This window comes from Oryctolagus cuniculus, chromosome 5, assembly GCF_051225735.1.
Source record: "Oryctolagus cuniculus isolate XC-2025 breed Fujian yellow rabbit chromosome 5, ASM5122573v1, whole genome shotgun sequence".
Taxonomy (NCBI): domain Eukaryota; kingdom Metazoa; phylum Chordata; class Mammalia; order Lagomorpha; family Leporidae; genus Oryctolagus; species Oryctolagus cuniculus.
Genome location: NC_142871.1, coordinates 4874468 through 4892910, shown reverse-complemented (window position 1 = coordinate 4892910; position 18443 = coordinate 4874468). Strand labels below are relative to the sequence as shown.

Sequence of the window (18443 nt, the reverse complement as noted above, 5' to 3'; positions counted from 1 at the left end):
CACGGGCTTTTCAGCCAGACCAGAAAGCCCTAAGGGCTGATTCGGAAGTCAGAGTGTTACTTAAAGTGATTGTCATTCTATGAGTCTGTTGTGTGGACTTCTTCCCATGTTGGAACATTCTCTCCTTTTTAATTCTGTCTATTATTATTACCAAACACTTCATCCTATTTATATGATCACTTTAACACTTAATCCTATCTATATGTTCACCTTAACACTTAATATGAACACTTTAACATTTAAGATGGTATTTCTACCACCCAACTTGATGGGATTTGATGTCCCATGACAAGTTTTTAAAATGTACCCTTATAGGACGACGCCATGGCTCACTAGGCTAATCCTCCGCCTGCGGCGCCAGCACCCTGGGTTCTAGTACCGGAAGGGTTGCCAAATTCTGTCCCGGTTGCTCCTCTTCCAGTCCAGCTCTTTGCTGTGGCCCGGTAGGGCAGTGGAGGATGGCCCAAGTGCTTGGGTCCTGCACTCGCATGGGAGACCAGGAGGAAGCACCTTGTTCCTGGCTTCAGATCGACGCAGTGCACTGGCCGTAGTGGCCATTTAGGGGGTGAACCAACAGAAGGAAGACCTTTCTCTTTGTCTCTCACTCTCACTGTCTAACTCTGCCTGTCCAAAAAAAATTGCACACTTAGAAGAAAATCCATGGGAATGTATGCAGACTATACAGCTTTACAATTACAAACTTCCTACTCCCTCTCTTATTCCCACTCTTATTTTTTTCTGAAATCCATCCTCAATTGACTTTAAACACATATGTGTAACACTATGTTAAGTAAAGAGTTCAACAATTAGTATGAAGAAAAAATGAAAAATCAAACAAATAAAACTGTTCCTCAACAGTCAAGACAAGGGGAGCTCAAGTCACCCATTCTTGAGGTGTCAATTTCACTTCTTCAGATTTTGTTTTAGGTGCTCTATTAGTTCTCACAGATCAGGGAGAGCATACAGTATTGGTCCCTTTGGGACTGGATTATTTCACTACGTATGATGTTTTCCAATTCATTCATTTTGTTGCAAATGACTGGATTCCATTTTTTTCCTGCTGTGTAGTGTTCCATAGAGTACATATCCCATAATTTCTTTACCTAGTCTTCAGTTGACAGGCATTTAGATTGATTCCATGTTTTAGCTATTGTGAATTGAGCTGCAATAAACATGGGGGAGCAGATAACACTTTTATTTACTGATTTCATTTCCCTTGGTTAAATTCCCAAGAGTGGGATGGCTGGGTCACATGATAGGTCTGTATTCAGATTTTCGAGATATCTACATACAATCTTCATAGTATCTTTACCAGTTTGCATTCCCACCAACAGTGTATTAGGGTACTTTTTTCTCCTCATCCTCACCAGCGTTTGTTGTTTTTTGATTTCTGTATGAGAGCCATTCTGACTGGGGTAAGGTGAAACCTGACAGCTAGTGATTCATGTGTCTGTTGGCCATTTGGATTTCCTCTTTTGAAAAATGTCTGTTTAAGTCCATTGGCCGACTCTTAACTGGCTTATTCATTTTGTTGTTGTGGAGTTCCTTGATCTTTTTGTAGATTCTGGTTATTAATCCTTTATCAGTTGTGTAGTTTGCAAATAATTTTTTCCATTCTGTTGGTTGCCTCTTCATTTTCCTGACTGTTTCTTTTGCAGTACAGAAACTTCTCAATTCGATGTAATCCCATTTGTTAATTTTGGTTTTGACTGCCTGTGCCTCTGGGGTCTTTTCCAAGAACTCTTTGCCAATGCCAATGTCTTGCAGGGTTTCCCCAATGTTCTCTAATAATTTGATAGTGTTGGGTTGTAGATTTGCATCTTTAATCCATATTGAGTGGGTTTTTGTGTAAGGTGTAAGGTATAAGGTATGGGTCTTGCTTCATACTTCTGCATGTGAAAATCCAGTTATCCCAGTGTCATTGCTTGAAGAGATTGTCCTTGCTCCAGGGATTGGTTTTAGCACCTTGCTCAAATATAAATTGTTTGTAGATGCTTGGATTGATTTCTGGCATTTCTATTCTGTCCCATTTGGTCTATCCATCTGTTTTTGTACCACTACCAGGTTGTTTTGATTATAACTATCCTGTAATGTGTCTTGAAATCTGGTATTGTGATATGTCCAGCTTTGTTTTTGTTGTATGATATTGCTTTAGTTATCTGAGATCTACTGTGTTTCCATGTGAGTTTCAGCATTATTTTTTCTGTATCTGAGAGGAATGTCTTTGGTATTTTTATTGGTATTGCACTGAATCTGTAAGTTGTTTGCAAAAGAATGGAGATTTTTATGATAGTGATTCTTCCAATCCATAAACATGGAAGATTTTTCCATTTTTTGTATCTTCTTCTATTTCTTTCTTTAATGTTTTGCAATTCTCATCATAGAGATCTTTGACATCCTTGGTTAAATTTATTCCAAGGTATTCGTTTTTTTTTGTATCTATTGTGAATGGGATTGATCTTAAAATTCTCAATCTTCACCTTGGCATTGTCTGGGTATACAAAGGCTATGGATTTTTATTTATTGATTTTATAGCCTTCTTCTTTACCAAACTCTTCTGTGAGTTTCAATAGTCTCTTTTGGACTCTTTTGGAGGACTCTTTTGAATCCCCTATATATAGAATTATGTCATCTGCAAATAGGAATAGTTTGACTTCCTCCTCTTTTTTGGGTTTATAAATTAAGATGATGCTGGCTTCATAGAAAGTATTTGGGTGTATTCCCTCCCTTCCAATTGTTTTTGAATAATTTGAGAAGAAATGGAGTTAGTTCTTCTTAAATGTCTGGTAGAATTCAGCAGTGAAGCCATCCGTTCCTGGGCTTTTCTTTGTTGGGATGGTCTTTATTCCGTCTTGGTTATTGGTCTGTTTCAGTTTTCTTTGTCTTCATGGATCAGTTTAGGTAGTTTGTATGTGTCCAGGAATCTGTTCATTTCTTCTAGGTTTCCCATTTTGGTGGCATATAGCTTTTTCTTCTATTTCTGTAGTGCCTGTTATTACTTTTTTATCTCTAATTTTATTGATTTGGGTCTTTTCTCTCATCTTTTTCATTATTTGGGCCAATGATGTGTTAATTTTATTTAATTTTTCAAAAAAAAAAGCTCTTCATTTTGCTGATCTTTTGCATTTTTTTAATTCAATTTTGTTGATTTCTTCACTAATTTTACATATTTCTTTTCTCCTACTAGTTTTTGGTTTGGTTTGCTGTTGTTTTTTCTAGATCCTTGAGATGCCTTGGGAGCTCATTTATTTGATACCTTTCCAATTTCCTGATGTAGACACCTATTGCTATAAACTTTCCTCTTAACACTGCTTATGCTGTATCCATAAGTTTTGATATGTTGTGTTGTCATGTTTATTTGTTTCCAGTAATTTTCTGATTTGTCCTATGACCCACTGTTCATTCAGGAGCATGTTGTTCAGTCTCCATGTGTTTGCATATGCTCTAGGGATTCCTGAGTTGCTGATTTCCTGCTGCATTCCACTGTGGTCTGAGAAGATGCATAGCATGATTTTGGTTTTTCTAAATTTGCTAAGACTTGCTTTATGGCCTAGTATGTGGTCAGTCCTAGAGAAAATTCCATGTAGTGGTGAGAAGTTGTGTATTCTGTAACTGTAGAATTAAAAGTTCCTTAGATATCCGTTAGGTCCATTTGGTTTATAGTGTTGATTAACTCTACTGTTTCCTTGCTGATTTTCTGCCAGGTTGGTCTGTCCATTGCTGAATGTGGGTTATTGAAGTCTCCCATTACTATTGTATTGGCATCTATGTCTCTCTCTAGATCTCTTACCATTTCTTTTAAACAGCCAGGTGCCCTGTAATTAGGTGGACATATATTTATAATTCCTATTGAATTAATCCCTTAATCATTACATAGTGTCTTTTTCTCTTTTAACAGTTTTTTGTGTTAAAGTCTTTTTTGCCTGATATTAGGATAGCTACACCAGCTCTTTTTTGGTTTCTGTTGGCATGGAATATCTTTTTCCATCCTTTCACTTTCAGTCTACATGCATCTTTGTTGGTGAGATGTGTTTCCTGCAGGCAGCAAATAAATGTGTTTTGTTTTTTAATCCATCCAGCCAATGTGTATCTTTTAACTGGAGAGTTAAAAGATGTCTTTTAAGTTAAATGTCTTTTAAATAGAGAGTTGAGGCCATTTACATTCAAGATGACTATTGATGAGTAACGACTTTGCCCTGCCATTTTCCCAAAAACATTCCTTCTTTTTCCTCTGAATTTCCTTTGAACTTTTACTGTGAGATTTTCTTTCTTTACCTTCTTTCATAGTAATGATCATGTTTCTGTGTTTCTGTGTGCAGCACCTCCTTAAGCATCTTTCACAGGGCTGGATGGGTTGTTACAAATTCTTTCAATTTCTGTTTGTTATGGAAAGTTTTTATTCCACCTTCATTCATAAGTGAGAGCTTTGCAGGGTATAGTATTCTGGGTTGATAGTTTTCTCTTAAGACTTGGGATATATCTCACCATTTTCTCCTAGCCTGTAGGGTTTCTGATGAGAAGTCCACTGTGAGTCTAATTTGAGATCCTCTGAATATAATCTGGCATTTCTCTCGTGTGTATTTTTGAATCTTTTCTTTATGTTTTGCTGTTGTGAGTTTCATTACAATGTGTTGTGGTGGAGATCTTTTCTGATCATGTCTATTAGGAGTTCTATGTGCTTTCTGTACTTGGATGTCCCTTTCTTTCTCTAAATTAGGGAAGTCTTCTATTATTATTTCACTAAAAAGGCCTTCTAATCGTTTCCCTATTTCCATGCCTTCAGGATATATTCAGGATCTCCTAGAACCTGTATATTGGATTCTTTGATAGTATACTGTAGATTACCAGCAGTGTTTTTAGCTTTCTAATTTTCTTTTCTTGTTTTTGGTTTGACTGTATACTTTCCTGTGCTTTTTATTCTAAGTCAGATATTCTTTCTTCTGCTTCACCAATTCTGTTGTTAAAGCTTTCCACTGCATTTTCTATTTGTTCTATTGAATTCTTCATTTCATTTTGATTTCTCTGTAAGATCTCAATTTTGTGGGAGAGATTTTCTTTCATGTCATGTACAGATTTCAGTAGTTCATGAATTTGCTTCTGATTAATTCTATGTATCTTATGATCAATTTTTTGAATTCCATTTCTGGCATTTCTTCAATCTCATTTTCTTGACAATCTAATATTGAAGTGTTCTGTTCTTGTGGGGGTGTCATATTGTCTTCCTTATTCTTTTTTTTAAAAGATTTATTTATTTATTTATTTGAAAGGCAGAGTTATAGAGAGGCAGAGTGAGAGAGAGAGAGAGAGAGAGAGAGAGAGAAAAAGATCTTCCATCTGCTGGTTCACTCCCCAGATGGCTGCAATGGCCGGAGCTGTGCTGATCCAAAGCCAGGAGCCAGGAGCTTGTTCCAGGTCTGTGAGGTGGGTATAGGGGTCCAAGGACTTGGGCCATCTTCTACTGCTTTCCCAGACCATAGCAGAGAGCTGGATTGGAAATGGAGCAGCCAGGACTGAAACTGGCACCCATATGGGATGCTGGCACTGCAGGTGGCAGCTTTACCCACTATACCACATCACGGGCCCCATCTTCCTTATTCTTGTTTCTTGAATTCGTGCATTTGTTATTCAGCATTTGTGGAGATACTCATTGACAGCTTCTCCTCCTCCTCCTCCTCCTCTTCTCTTCTCATTCTTCTCTTTATCCTTCTTCTTCTGCTGTAGTGGTTTTTATCTTTTTACTATTCTCCTGTAGATAAGTGGAGTGTCTGCTTTCAGTGAATATCTAGAGGCATCTGGTGGGTGTGGTCAGGGAGCTTTTCAGTGCTCTGTGGTGAAGGGGTTTCTAAGGTGATACACCCAGGGTTGGCATGGTAAATATCCTCTTTTTTTTTTTTTTTTCAGAAAGGAGGTTTATTCTGCTCAACTGAGCTCCTCTCCTCAAAGGAGACTAGTGTCTGAGTGCTATTTGTCCACTCTGCCCCAAGGTCTACACAAAGGATCTGTGCAGTCCTCAGTGTAAGCTCGGATTCCCCAGCAATGTCCCCCACCAAGTAACCAGGAAGCTCTGAGAGTGTGGAGTCTCCCACAGCGACTGCCTAAAGCCCCACTTGCTTTATTTTTTTAAAAACCATTATTAATTTATTTGAAATGCAAACTGTTGGATACAGAGGGAGACAGATACACACACACACACACACACACAAAACCTTCCATGTACTGGTCCACTCCCCAAATGGCTGCAATGGCTAGCATTTAGCAAGGCTGAAGTCAGGAACCAAGAACTCATCTGGGTCTCCTGCATGCTGGCAGGGGCACAAGGACTTGGGCCACTGTTTGCTGCTTTTCCAGGGTATTAGCAGGCAGCTTGGTCAGGAGCAGAGCAGACAGGCCTTAAATGAACACTCCAATGTGGGATGCTACATTACAAATAGTTGCTTCACCCTCTGAACCACAGTTTCTGCCCAGGAGCTTGCATGATAAACACCAACTTGGAGAACTGAACAGACCTGCTTTGCTTTATTGTTGTTTGGTTGTATTTTTGGGTAAATTGCCACAATTTTCTGTTTTATGGTTCAAGGAGAAAATGATGTCACACCAGCATGAAGGATGCCACATCTGGAATCACTGGATTCAGTTTGATTGCAGGATTTAAGATCCTACACTGCAGGATGGCCCAAGTGCTTGGGTCCCTGCCACCCATGTGGGATACTGAGATGGAGCTCCAGGCTCCTTGCTTTGGCCTGGCCCAGAGCTGGCTGCTGTGGCCATTTGGGGAGTGAACCATCATATGGGAGACCTCTCTCTCTCTCTCTGCTTCTCTTTCTCTCCCTGTCCCTCTGTGTGTGTGTTTGTGTGTGTGTGTTTCTTTCTATTTCTCTAACTCTACCTTTCAAATAAATAAAAATAAATCTTTACAAAACAAAAGGTCCAGTGTGAGAGCTATAGGGCTGGTAGATGAGGGGCTTAATCCATTTCCACCTGGTCTCCTGTTGTTCCTGTCCTGTCTGCCTCTTATTTCAGTGGACTCTGCTGTGCAGGGTCAGAGGAAAGGGCAGGGTTGTGCGATGAGTTCTCTAAACGCTGAGTCTCTCTGCCCCGTAAGTGTCACACCAAGCAGACCTTCCACGCCATATGATGGTGGTTGAGATTTCGGAACAGATTTCTCATTTGGACTGGGAGACTTCCAAGTGCACGCTGAGGCAGGAACTGCTGAGATTATTTGTAGCCCAAACTTTATGCTTGAGTTAAAAATATATCAAATAAACAGTTGGTATGTACCCCCACATTATTTGTTGTATCAGGGTCATCAATTCCCATTTCAGGCTGTCACGGAAGCATTGAGGGTGCCATGGCTCCAATGTCTGTCCCTCAGAATTCATGTGTTGGAAACTCAATCCCCGAGTCAAGTGCATGACATTTGCAGGTGATGGGAATTAGACAAGGGCTCCTATGAAGGCTTCCGTGGCTCTGTGAGAAGAGATGGGAGCCTGCAGCTTGCTCTGGCTGGCCACATGACAGCTCTGATCATGATGATGCAGCTGAAGACCCTTACCGGACACTGGGCACATATGGACACCATGCTCTTGGAGTTCTCAGTCTCCAGAACTCTGAGTCAAAGCAAGTCTCCATTCTCTACAGATTACATGGTCCCAAGCACTCTGTCACAGAAGCGGAAGATGGATAAAGACAGATGCTCTTAGGCTCGGGGTTCTTGTTACCGTGGAGAATTACTCATAGCCCAGCGGGTTGCCCGTGGAACAGTGGCAAGCAGCCAGTTAGAGCAGCCAACCCCCAGGCACAAGCTGTATCCTTCCTACTGCATATTCTTAAGGGCACCATGCTGGGAGAATGAATATCTTTACCACATGGCCTTCAGTACTTCATGGGCTGGGTATGTCTTATCCATACCCATCAATCCACTTGGGGATTCCTGACTTACCTGTGCAAATTCTTACAATCCTCCCTACAGTGGGAGGGTTGGAATCAGCTTCAACTAGGCTGTAGAATTGGAAGCAACAAAAATCTTTTAAAATAAAGACTGAAGAGCTGTGGCTGGAGGTGCCTACAGGTGATGTGGGACAGGAAGATGAGCCTTCATGGCTGCAGCACAGGTCAGCTGGGAGGGCGTGGGGAGCCACGTGACCTCTGTCGGCAGGGCATTGGTTCCAGGACACTCACCAATAACCGAATCGCAGATGCTCAAGTGTCGTATGTAAAACAGCCTACGGTGCACGGACTTCTCCCACATGCGGTAAATCACCTCTAGATCCAAATCAAGAGCCGTGTAAATGCTGTGTACACAGCCGCGAGACTGTGCTGTGCAGGGAATGAGGAGGAAGAAAGATATATACACGTTGAGCGCAGACACACTTTTGTTTTGGAACATGTTATCTGTGGTTGGTTGAATCCATGGATGTGGAGGCCACAGATCCAGAGGGTGGACTACATTATTTTTTTTTCCTCTATGAAACAGGATAATGATAACCACCCTTGATATGCAAAATCTTTGTGGTTTTGGGTGAGGTGAGAAAGGCAGCACTGAGAATTACAAATAGGCACGGGAAGCGGCCGGTCCTCCAAGATCTGGCCGGGTGCATGCATTGCTGTTGTGGCTGTAACTGGCTCTTGGCTCCTATGTGACAATTTTCATTAAGCCAGACATCATGTTATCTGCCAAATCAATTTGTCCCCCTTTTCTGAAGCTTAGGGCAATGTCTTCTAGTCTTATAATTTCAGTTAAGTAAATATATGCTATACACAAATATACCCATCCAATGACAGCTGATGTCTCTGCACTTATGTTGCTGGGTCGTTAAGACAAATTCTGGCCCACTTGTCACATTTGCTATACTATTTTCACCGAGGAGAATAAATATACAAATAACTGAATGGTTTTCTGTAGTCTTTTCTGTGGATGGAATTATGTTACCCAGACAAGGGTGGGCTCAAGGGGTCCTTTCAGTCTTGTTTATTTCGGGATGCTGCTGCTACTGTAACAGGTGTATTTCTGGAATAGTAAAATTGCAGGCCGACAAGTAGGTTAAGTGGATAACTGCCTCCGAGCAGGCTCCACACTGGGGTTCCCAAAGTCCTGATCAAAATTGAAATCTGTCAAGATGGTGGAGAAGGGTGGCAACTGCACCAATGCTGACTTGTTTTGTACCAAATGAAATGTTGAATGCTTCTCCCTAGATAAAAAGAAATCATTGCTAACGACTGGCATCCATCACGCTGTCATCTATTTGATGCTCGCCCCTGAAGAGGGGAAAATGCAAAATAATATTTGTTTCATTGTAACGGGAAAGCAAATGCCTTGTCAGAAAAGTGTTATCCAGCGAAGAAATTGCTTGAAAGTTTCCTTTAGCTGACTAAAGAGAAAATGTAGTAAATAACTGGGGAAAATGACTAAGAAGTGCTTACAGAAGGCTTAGGTTAGCTGCTTGGAGACTGGCAAGATGGCAATTACAGAATGAAGGGATTAAAAGTAACATAAATGAAAAGTAGGAGGAAATGAACTCCATTCGAATCTCTAAAAATGGCTTAAATAAAATGCTCATTACAGGGAGGCTTCGAGAGGCCCAGGAGAAGCCACGAGGATTAGGATGTGTGGATTTAGGGAGCCTGCTGTCGGCAATGTCGAGAGAGCGCTGTGGGGTGCCTTCCTTTCTCGGCATCTCTCCAGCCTGTGCCGTAGGAGTTCTGGTTCAAACCAGGGTGTTTTCAGTTTTGTCATCGGTGTTAATTTAACATTTCTTTTCTTTGGATTCATTCTGGGCAAGATTCCACAAAAATACATACTTCGAGCTTATACTTATTTGTGAATGTTCCTTTACATAAGAAAATCGTACCAAATAGTATAGCACAAAATGATCCCTGAAACAGTTACTGCAATTTCGGCATGGAAAGTAAGTGAATAAGCAAATGCACCTCTAATCTTAACTCGAAGGCATTTCCATAATTGACGCTCGGCAAGCCGACTGTGAGTGATGGGCTTGAGCGCTGAGGGATTTAACTTGAAAAGGCTCTGACACTTAATGATTTATAGCCGTGTTCCTCCCTGAGCCGGGCCCAGTATCTGCTCGGCACAGAACATGACCGGGGCAACAGGGAGCCGAAACCTCATTTAGTTACACACACGACCTAAATGGCGTGCAGCCCCAAAGATCAACCTGATCTTAATGGGAAGCCAGCGCTGCCGGGATCCGAGAGCAGGCGGCAGGAGGCCCCGGGGAGGTGTTCTGGACTAAGGTTTATCTGCTCCCGGGCTGGAGGCCCTGCTTCCCATAGCTCTGTCTGTTGTGAGGCGCCCCAGAAAGTAGGCGGTTCTCTGGCACGTGCTATCGCTTTCCACGTGGAGCTATTTTGTCCTCTTGAATATTTCATCACTCCCTAGTCGGCTTCCCTTTGCTTTGCTAAGCACTCTCATTAGGCAAACCCCGAGGTGCTGAAAGATCTGAAGCCGATTTACCACCCTTTAAAAATCCTTATTTCTGGTATAAAGAGGAATCTGTGCCTTGGGAGACCATAGTGGCCACACGTGCCGTCACCAAAAGAACCTCGTCACTGGTGCAAGCCACCCTTTCCAGTATCTGTAACCGAATCAACAGTGCAGCCATTAGACAAGTGGATGCGATTCGTCTCCGATTGACTGGGAGGAGTGGGACTACGTGCTAAGTCTAACATGCTTACCTCTGCACAACCTGTAATGACAGGGAATGCTTAGTGGCTAAATCAAGGCTACCTGGGGGGTTTGGGGAGTTGAACTATTCAGGAAAGAAAAGCTTTAAAATACAGAGGGCCCAAAGAAAGGTCTAGAGAAATTCGAGAAGCTGCAAGATCTGTAACCCTACCCCTCCATCTGAGCTCGTGGGGGCAGCCGTGTGCAGAGGGGACAGCAGACACACAGGGGCTACAGACCACCCCGGGAGATTTGTGTGCTCGGCACAGGTGCAGAATCCCCGCGTGCGTCTCCAGAGCTCAGAGCACTGAGAAGGGTGCTGAAGAAGCTGCCGGAGCTCCGCAGTGGGAAATGACCGTGATGATGGCAGAGCTGGGGTGACAGTAGGTCCAAGTCAGCAGTCCAGCTGGGCTGACCGGCGGCCACAGGAGGGCCACCTGGATAGAAGCCATCTGAGAGCGCATTTGAGGATCACATCTCAGCCCCCGCTCCACACACGCACCATGTAGAAGCGCACTGCACCATGCGGGTCCTTGACATCAAGACACAACTAGATCATCTAGCGATCGTTGACTAACGCTTAGAACTGTAACCCAAGCCCACGTTCAGATCGCTTCTTGAAGAGTTCTCTCTGTGGACTGACACACAAGACTGTCTAAGATGACTGTTGTGAGTTGCTTCCAACAGACGACCTTGCTGGGGTCCAGGTGCATCCACGAAGGGGATGGCAAAGGTTCTGAGTACAGAATCACAGCATGTGACTGTGGTCACCAGCAGGGGTGACCACAGATGGCTAAGCTAAGCTGAAGGCCTCATGATCCGGGGGGACTGGTGTCCTTACGGGAACAGGAACGCTTTGGATGCAGAGACAGACGTACACGGGGTAACCATGGAGAGCACCACGTGACGAGCAGGTGGTGATGAGAGCATTGCTTCCATGAGCCACAGACTCCAGAGGTGACCAGCAAACTTTCAGAGTCTCAGGAGGAGCCGACCTGCTGCCTCGTGACCCTGGGCTTCCAGCCCCCAGAACTCTGAGAGCATTCTGCTTTTAGGGTTCCAGTCTGTGGTCCGTCCTTACAGCAGGCTTAGCAAAGTCATGTAAGCCTGTTTTCTGGATTTGCCAGGGTTCAGTGTTTTTTTTTTCCTGAGCAGGTTACTGAATGAGGATTTACTATCTTCTGAAACAAGCCTCCTTTGCCCACCACACGCTCACTGGGACACACAGTGCCGTCATCACAGGAGGAGAATGCGGTTTCCTGACTTGGGTCCCCTCCTGTAGTTGGGGGTTCCTGGGGGGTCTCATGACTGAAGGTGGCCGTGGTCACCTCTGCCCCTCACTGGGGCAAAGCCGGCTCTCCCTGCCCTCAGGGGCCGCCTGCAGCCACAGTGTGTGGTGTGCAGGGCTCTTGCTGTCTCTCATGTTGGTAGAGGGGTGGGGTCACCTTGGCGCCCCTCTGAGATGCCTCCTTCTTATGCCAGCAGCCACTCCTTTGTTCTGCCATCTGGGGATGTTGCCTCTAGAGCAGGCAGAAAGGCCTTTGCCTACCAGGCTGCATCTGGTTTCTAGACCGGCGTGGTGTGAGCCAGCGATGTGAGACATGCACAGTTTCAAGTTTTCTACTGATCACGCTCAAAAGTCGGAAGGAAGGGGGTGACGTTCACCGTATAACACGTGCTGTCCTGTTCTCTGCAGGGCACGCTTTCCAAAGCCCCAGCGGATGCCTGGAACTGCAGAGCACTGATCCCTGGGTGCAACGCTTCCTCCTGGTCACACGTGCTGCTGAGCCAGGTCAGCTTACGCAGCAGGCACAGTAAGGGATTAAGAACAGCAGTAGCACAACAGAGCCATACGCAGTTGCAGCAGTGTCCTGTGACGGAAGTCATGTGACTGTGGCCTGTGCTCCTCTCCACCTCGCTGGTTGTACTGTCCTTGCCCTGGGTGTGGTGATGTGAGATGGTACAGTGCCTATGTGAAGTGAGGAAGGAGGTGTACGCTGTGGGCCTGTGGCAAAGTGTGAGGCTACGGGTAGGGGACAAACACTGCAACCTATGACAGCGGATCTGATAGCCGAGAAGACTCCTTATTCACCAATGGGCAGGTGGGCAGTGTGTGCAGTGTAGACAGTGTATACAGTGGGCAGTGAGTGCACTGTGGACAGTATATACAGTGGGCAGTGAGTATACTGTAGACAGTGTATACAGTGGGCAGTGTGTACAGTGTGGACAGTAGACAGTGTGTACAGTGTGGACAGTGTATACAGTGGGCAGTGTGTGCAGTGTGGACAGTGTATACAGTGGGCAGTGTGTACAGTGTATACAGTGGGCAGTGTGTGCAGTGTGGACAGTAGACAGTGTGTACAGTGTAAACAGTGGGCAGTGTGTACAGTGTAAACAGTGGGCAGTGTGTACAGTGTAAACAGTGGGCAGTGTGTGCAGTGTGGACAATGCATACAGTGGGCAGAGAATACACTGTGGACAGTAGACAGTGTTGCAGTGTGGACAGTGTAAACAGTGGGCAGTGTGTGCAGTGTGTACAGTGTAAACAGTGGGCAGTGTGTACAGTGTATACAGTGGGCAGTGAGTGCAGTGTATACAGTGGGCAGAGTGTACAGTGTATACAGTGGGCTGTGTGTACAGTGTGGACAGTGTATACAGTGGGCAGTGAGTGCACTGTGGACAGTGTATACAGTGGGCAGTGAGTATACTGTAGACAGTGTATACAGTGGATAGAGTATACAGTGTATACAGTGGGCAGTGAGTACAGTGTGGACAGTAGACAGTGTGTGCAGTGTGGACAGTGTATACAGTGGGCAGAGTGTACAGTGTATACAGTGTATATAGTGGGCAGTGAGTATAGTGTAGACAGTGTATATAGTGGGCAGTGTGGACAGTGTATACAGTGGGCAATGTGTGCAGTGTGGAAAGTGTTACAGTGGGCAGTGTGTGCAGTGTGAACAGTGTATATAGTGGGCAGTGAGTACAGTGTGGACAGTGTATATAGTGGGCAGAGTGTGCAGTCTATACAGTGGATTGTGTGTGCAGGGTAGACAGTGTATACAATAGGCAGAGTATACAGTGTATACAGTGGGCAGTGAGTATAGTCTGAACAGTGTATACAGTGGGCAGTGTGTACAGTATGTACAGTGTGCATAGTATGGACAGTGTGGACAGTGTATATAGTGGGCAGTGAGTACAGTGTAGACAGTGTATACAGTGGGCATTGACTACAGTTTGGACAGTGTATACAGTGGGCATTGACTACAGTATGGACAGTGTATATAGTGGACAGTGAGTACAGTATGTACAGTGTGTGCAGTGGGCATTGACTGCAGTATGGACAATGTATGCAGTGGGCAGTGAGTACAGTGTATACCATGTGTACAGTGGGCATTGACTACAGTATGGACAGTGTATACAGTGGGTGGTGAGTACAGTGTGGACAGTGTGTACAGTGGACAGTGAGTACAGTGTGGACAGTAGACAGTGTGTGCAATATGGACAGTGTGTACAGTGGGCAGTGAGTATAGCATGGACAGTGTATACAGTGGACAGTGAGTACAGGGAGGACAGTGGACAGTGAGGACATTGACTACAGTATGGACAGTGTATACAGTGGGCAGTGACTACAGTGTGGGCAGTGTATACAGTGGGCATTGTCTACAGTGTGGGCAGTGTATACAGTGGGCAGTGAGTACAGTGTGGGCAGTGTATTCAGTGGACAGTGAGTACAGTGTGTATAGTGTGTACAATGGGTATTGACTACAGTATGGACAGTGTATACAGTGGGCAGTGAGTACAGTGTGCAGTGGGCATTGACTACAGTGTGGGCAGTGTGTACAGTGGGCAGTGAGTACAGTGTGGACGTGCTGGACAAAGGATTGAGCCATGTCCCAGTGGAATGGCTGTGGACAGCACAGGGTTTCATCACACTACTCAGGACATGTAATATCTTTAGACCTAGCTGGCTATGGGTAACAGAAACCGTGGAAAATAAAACCCCAGATAAGAGAGGACCACAGTTGTCGCTCCCCGTCTTCGTGGAGGAACGACACAGGACCCTGCGCTGTTCTTTTGTCTGCTCGGCCATCCCCGGGTTTGCTGCTGGTTCTTCCCGGGTTGGCTACCGTCCCTTCCACCTCCATGGAAGGGCGGTTCCCCCTGCCACTTTCCCCACTTCCGCAGGGGAGCGGCACACCGCCGGCTGGCTCTCTCGGGGGCTGCACAGGTGTTCCTTCAGATAGATGTTCCTGGTGCATGTTGTCTCTCTCCTCCTTTATAGTCCCCTTCCACCAATCCCAACTCTGCTACCCACACGCCGAGTACGCTGCTCTCCTCCAATCAGGAGCAGCTCCTGCTGCTTATTGGTTGAACTGGAGGCAGCTGTGTAGAAGCTGTTTCCTCCTCTCCCGGAGCCATATTGTGGGAGAGCAGATGCATAGAATAAGTCTTAATTCCAGTAACTTAGTCTAGTCCGAGTTGCTCCCCACACACAGTCATTTATTTACCCAATGTGCCCAAGGTATTATCATTTAAATCCTTAATTAATATAAAAATGTCATTGAACGATTTTAACCTGTTTTCGTTTTGCTGAGTATTCAAATTCCAGTAAACATGTTACATTCACAGCATATCTCAACTTAAATATCCACATTTTTAGTGCTCAGCAGTTATATGGAACTATTGGCCAGTGTATTTCTAGAACACAAAGCCTCTTCAAGTCTCCTGCCTTATTCTTTTGAGAGAGAGAGAGAGAGAGAGAGAGAGAGAGAGAGAGACAAGGAACTCAATCCAGGTCTCCCACATGGCAGAAGAAATTCAGCCACTTGGGTCATCACTGCTGCCTCCCAGGGTCTCCAATAGAGGAAGTCAGGAATTGAACCCAAGCACTCGGGTGGGATGCATGGGTCTTAACTGCTATGCGAAGTGCCAGCTCCAGGCCTCCTCTCTTGACGTCGCACCTTTGCAAGGTCCCTGTCCCTAGGGCTCTGGCTGGGCATGTGGGGCAGCCCGTGGGGCAGCCCTTGGGTCAGCCAGAGCACTGTGCTCCTACACTGTGGGTGCAGTTCCACTCCAGCTAATGGACTGGGGTCAGACCTGTGCTCCCTCCTCTCCCTTCAGCTGGGATCTTTCTTTCACACTTCACAATCTATTAAGCAAAGAGCCCTGGGTCATCTTGTTTTCTCATCATGTTCTTTTTTTACTCTTTCTATTTTTACATGGACTTATCTTTGACCCTTAAAGAAATCACTGATAGGGCATTATTCTATATCCCTAAAAGAATGGCTGTCTGGCTAATTGATTCCCATTTGTCAGTTATCCAACAGCAGCTGGACTGCCTGATTCCTGATGAATCGCACCACGAGTGAGAATCTTTGATAAGACGAGGTGTGGTTTGCTATGGAAATCACTGTTCTCTGGTTCTGTTTGCTCTGTCTCCATATTTCTCACCCACTTAAAAGCTTTGTTGTATCTTTCACTCTATCAGGCAAGACAGGGCTGTAAATTCATCTTTACATGTGATTTCCTCTCTGGGATAACTCAATTATTCTGCTTCTGGTACTTCATTCCCTATTAATGGGGTTGCTTGAACTTTTTGTAGTGTTTCTTCCTAGTTTATTTGATTTATCGGCACTGTTTAAATTCCTGTTTCACACTAAATTCTTCTTTCTGATTCCATCTTACCTCTTGTCCCCATAATTTTATTCTCACTAATAAGTGCTGACATGTGTTAACTACCACGACTGCCAATACTGAGCTACAATTCATGTCACCCATTAATCAGTCAGATTGCTGGGATGGGATCTGTTCCACTGGTCCTGGTTCTTACCACGGCATGGTGCTTCTCAATCCTATTTCAGGCTTACATTCTGGTGCACTTGGTATGTTTTGCCCATTATGTGTCCAGGGGCCGCAGAGCAGAGAAGCAGGCCGTGGGAGGTTGTGACTCCCACACCAAGGAGAATTCTCTGTTCTCTCGACCTGCGAGAGGGAGAGGAGGGTGCACTCCAGCTGTGGTCTCTGTCCTCTTTGGTACCTCTGATGAATGACTGCAGGTTTTCCTTCCCAGATGGCAGCAGCGGGGATGGAAGACGCTTCTGCAGACCTCTGGGTCAGGGGATTCTGCGAGCCCCTCACTGCCATGTCCAGCAGCACCCTCCACCACTGAGCAGCAACTCTTGAATTGAAGGGCCCAAAATTGCTGCTTTTGAAAGTCAAGACTCGTCAAATTTTAGCGTCTTGTTGCCATTTGGTCTAACATTCCCAGCTCATCACATGTTGTGGTTGTAAGCTACAATGACGCCGATATCCGCTTCTCTGTGTTTGGGAAACCTGGGTGTTTCTGTGAGACTGCCGCCTGTGATGGTTCCTGGTCCTGTGAGACCCCATTGGCAGTGTGAGAACATGAGGATACACAGTATCTATGAAAGAACCATGAGAAAGAATTAGATGGAAAGCAGCAGGTAAATGGTGGGTTCTGCATGCCAGCTTTGCTCTCCTGGACGCACCGTGGGGTAATTCCTTGGCTTCCAGCTGCTGCTACCCTTCTTGGCTGTCTCTCCTTCCCTGGGCAGCTGCGGTGCAGTGGTAAGCCCACCTGAGATAATGCTGGTTTGTCATCTGCCAGCTGTGCCAACTTATGGGCGGGGACTTGTACTTCTCCATGCTCCAGTTTCCTCTTCTGTAAGTGGGGGCATGTAGTATAATTACCCACAGCAGTGTTATGATATTAAATGATTTATATTAAATGCGTAAGTAATGCTTGTCTCTCAATAAATAATAGCTATTATTTTTATTGCAATAGGAAAAAAGGAAGGTGAGTAAACCAAACCCATTGTGAACTCCTGAAGTTTAAGAAGAGAGTGCACAAAGGAAGCATTAGGTAGGAGCATGAGAGGCGACTGCAGGGGCAGCAACGGATGTTTTTCTGCTGAACAAACACCAAAGTGCTCCATGGATTTGGGTGTTTATGGGCTTCAAGGCTGTTAAATGAAGAATAGGTTTTGGGCATGAGAAGGTCGCAGAGGAGAGAGAATTAAGAAGGAACATCAAAGAAGGGCAGTTGGTCAATAAAGTGGTGGTAGTCTAAGGTGTCAGACAAGGACTTTGGCCCCCAGCAAGTTAGAGTTCTCCAGAGAAGCAAAGCAGTAGATTCAACTCTCACGTCTACACCTATGTTGTCTATGCCTATGGCATGTCTGTGGCTAATGCTGTTTCCATGTCCAGGCGTGTGCTGATGGCTGTTTTTACGTCTGTGGTTATGTGTGTGCCTATGTTGATGCTGAGGTCTGTGACTACATCGACACCGATGCTTATATGTAGGCCTGAGTATGTCTGCTCCTGTGGCTGTTGTCTATGGCTATGGCTATGTGTGTGCCTGTGTTGATGCTTCTGTCTGTGTCCATGTCTACACCCATGCTGATGTCTGTGCCTGTGCCCAATTCTATTTCTATGCCTGTTGTTATGTGTATGCCTATCTGCATTCTCAGTGCCTATGAGTATGTCTTGCTTATTTCCCTGTATATGTGCTTATGGCTTTTCCTGTGTCTATGTATAGCCCTGTGCACATCTACGCTTATGTCCATACCAACATCTATGTCTATGTCTGTCTTATACATGTGCCTCTGTCTGGTCTGTCTAGATAGAGATGAAGATAGATTGAGGTAGATAAATAGATCAATAAGAGGAGATTTATGATGGGGGTTGGCTCATGTGAATGTGGAGACAAAGAATTCCTATGGTCTGTTGTCTGCAGGCGGAAGAC

General features: G+C 44.9%; 1 long non-coding RNA gene across 1 annotated transcript in view; it reads left to right on the top strand.

Annotated features, from left to right (window-relative positions):
- Positions 1–17434, top strand: part of LOC149126384 (uncharacterized) — a 127762-nt gene extending 110328 nt beyond the window's left edge. Inside the window, exons 3-4 of the long non-coding RNA XR_016233557.1 lie at positions 12375–12470; positions 16749–17434. This is a non-coding gene — a long non-coding RNA (uncharacterized LOC149126384). The remainder of the gene's footprint in view (positions 1–12374; positions 12471–16748) is intronic.
- The last annotated feature ends 1009 nt before the right edge of the window (positions 17435–18443 follow it).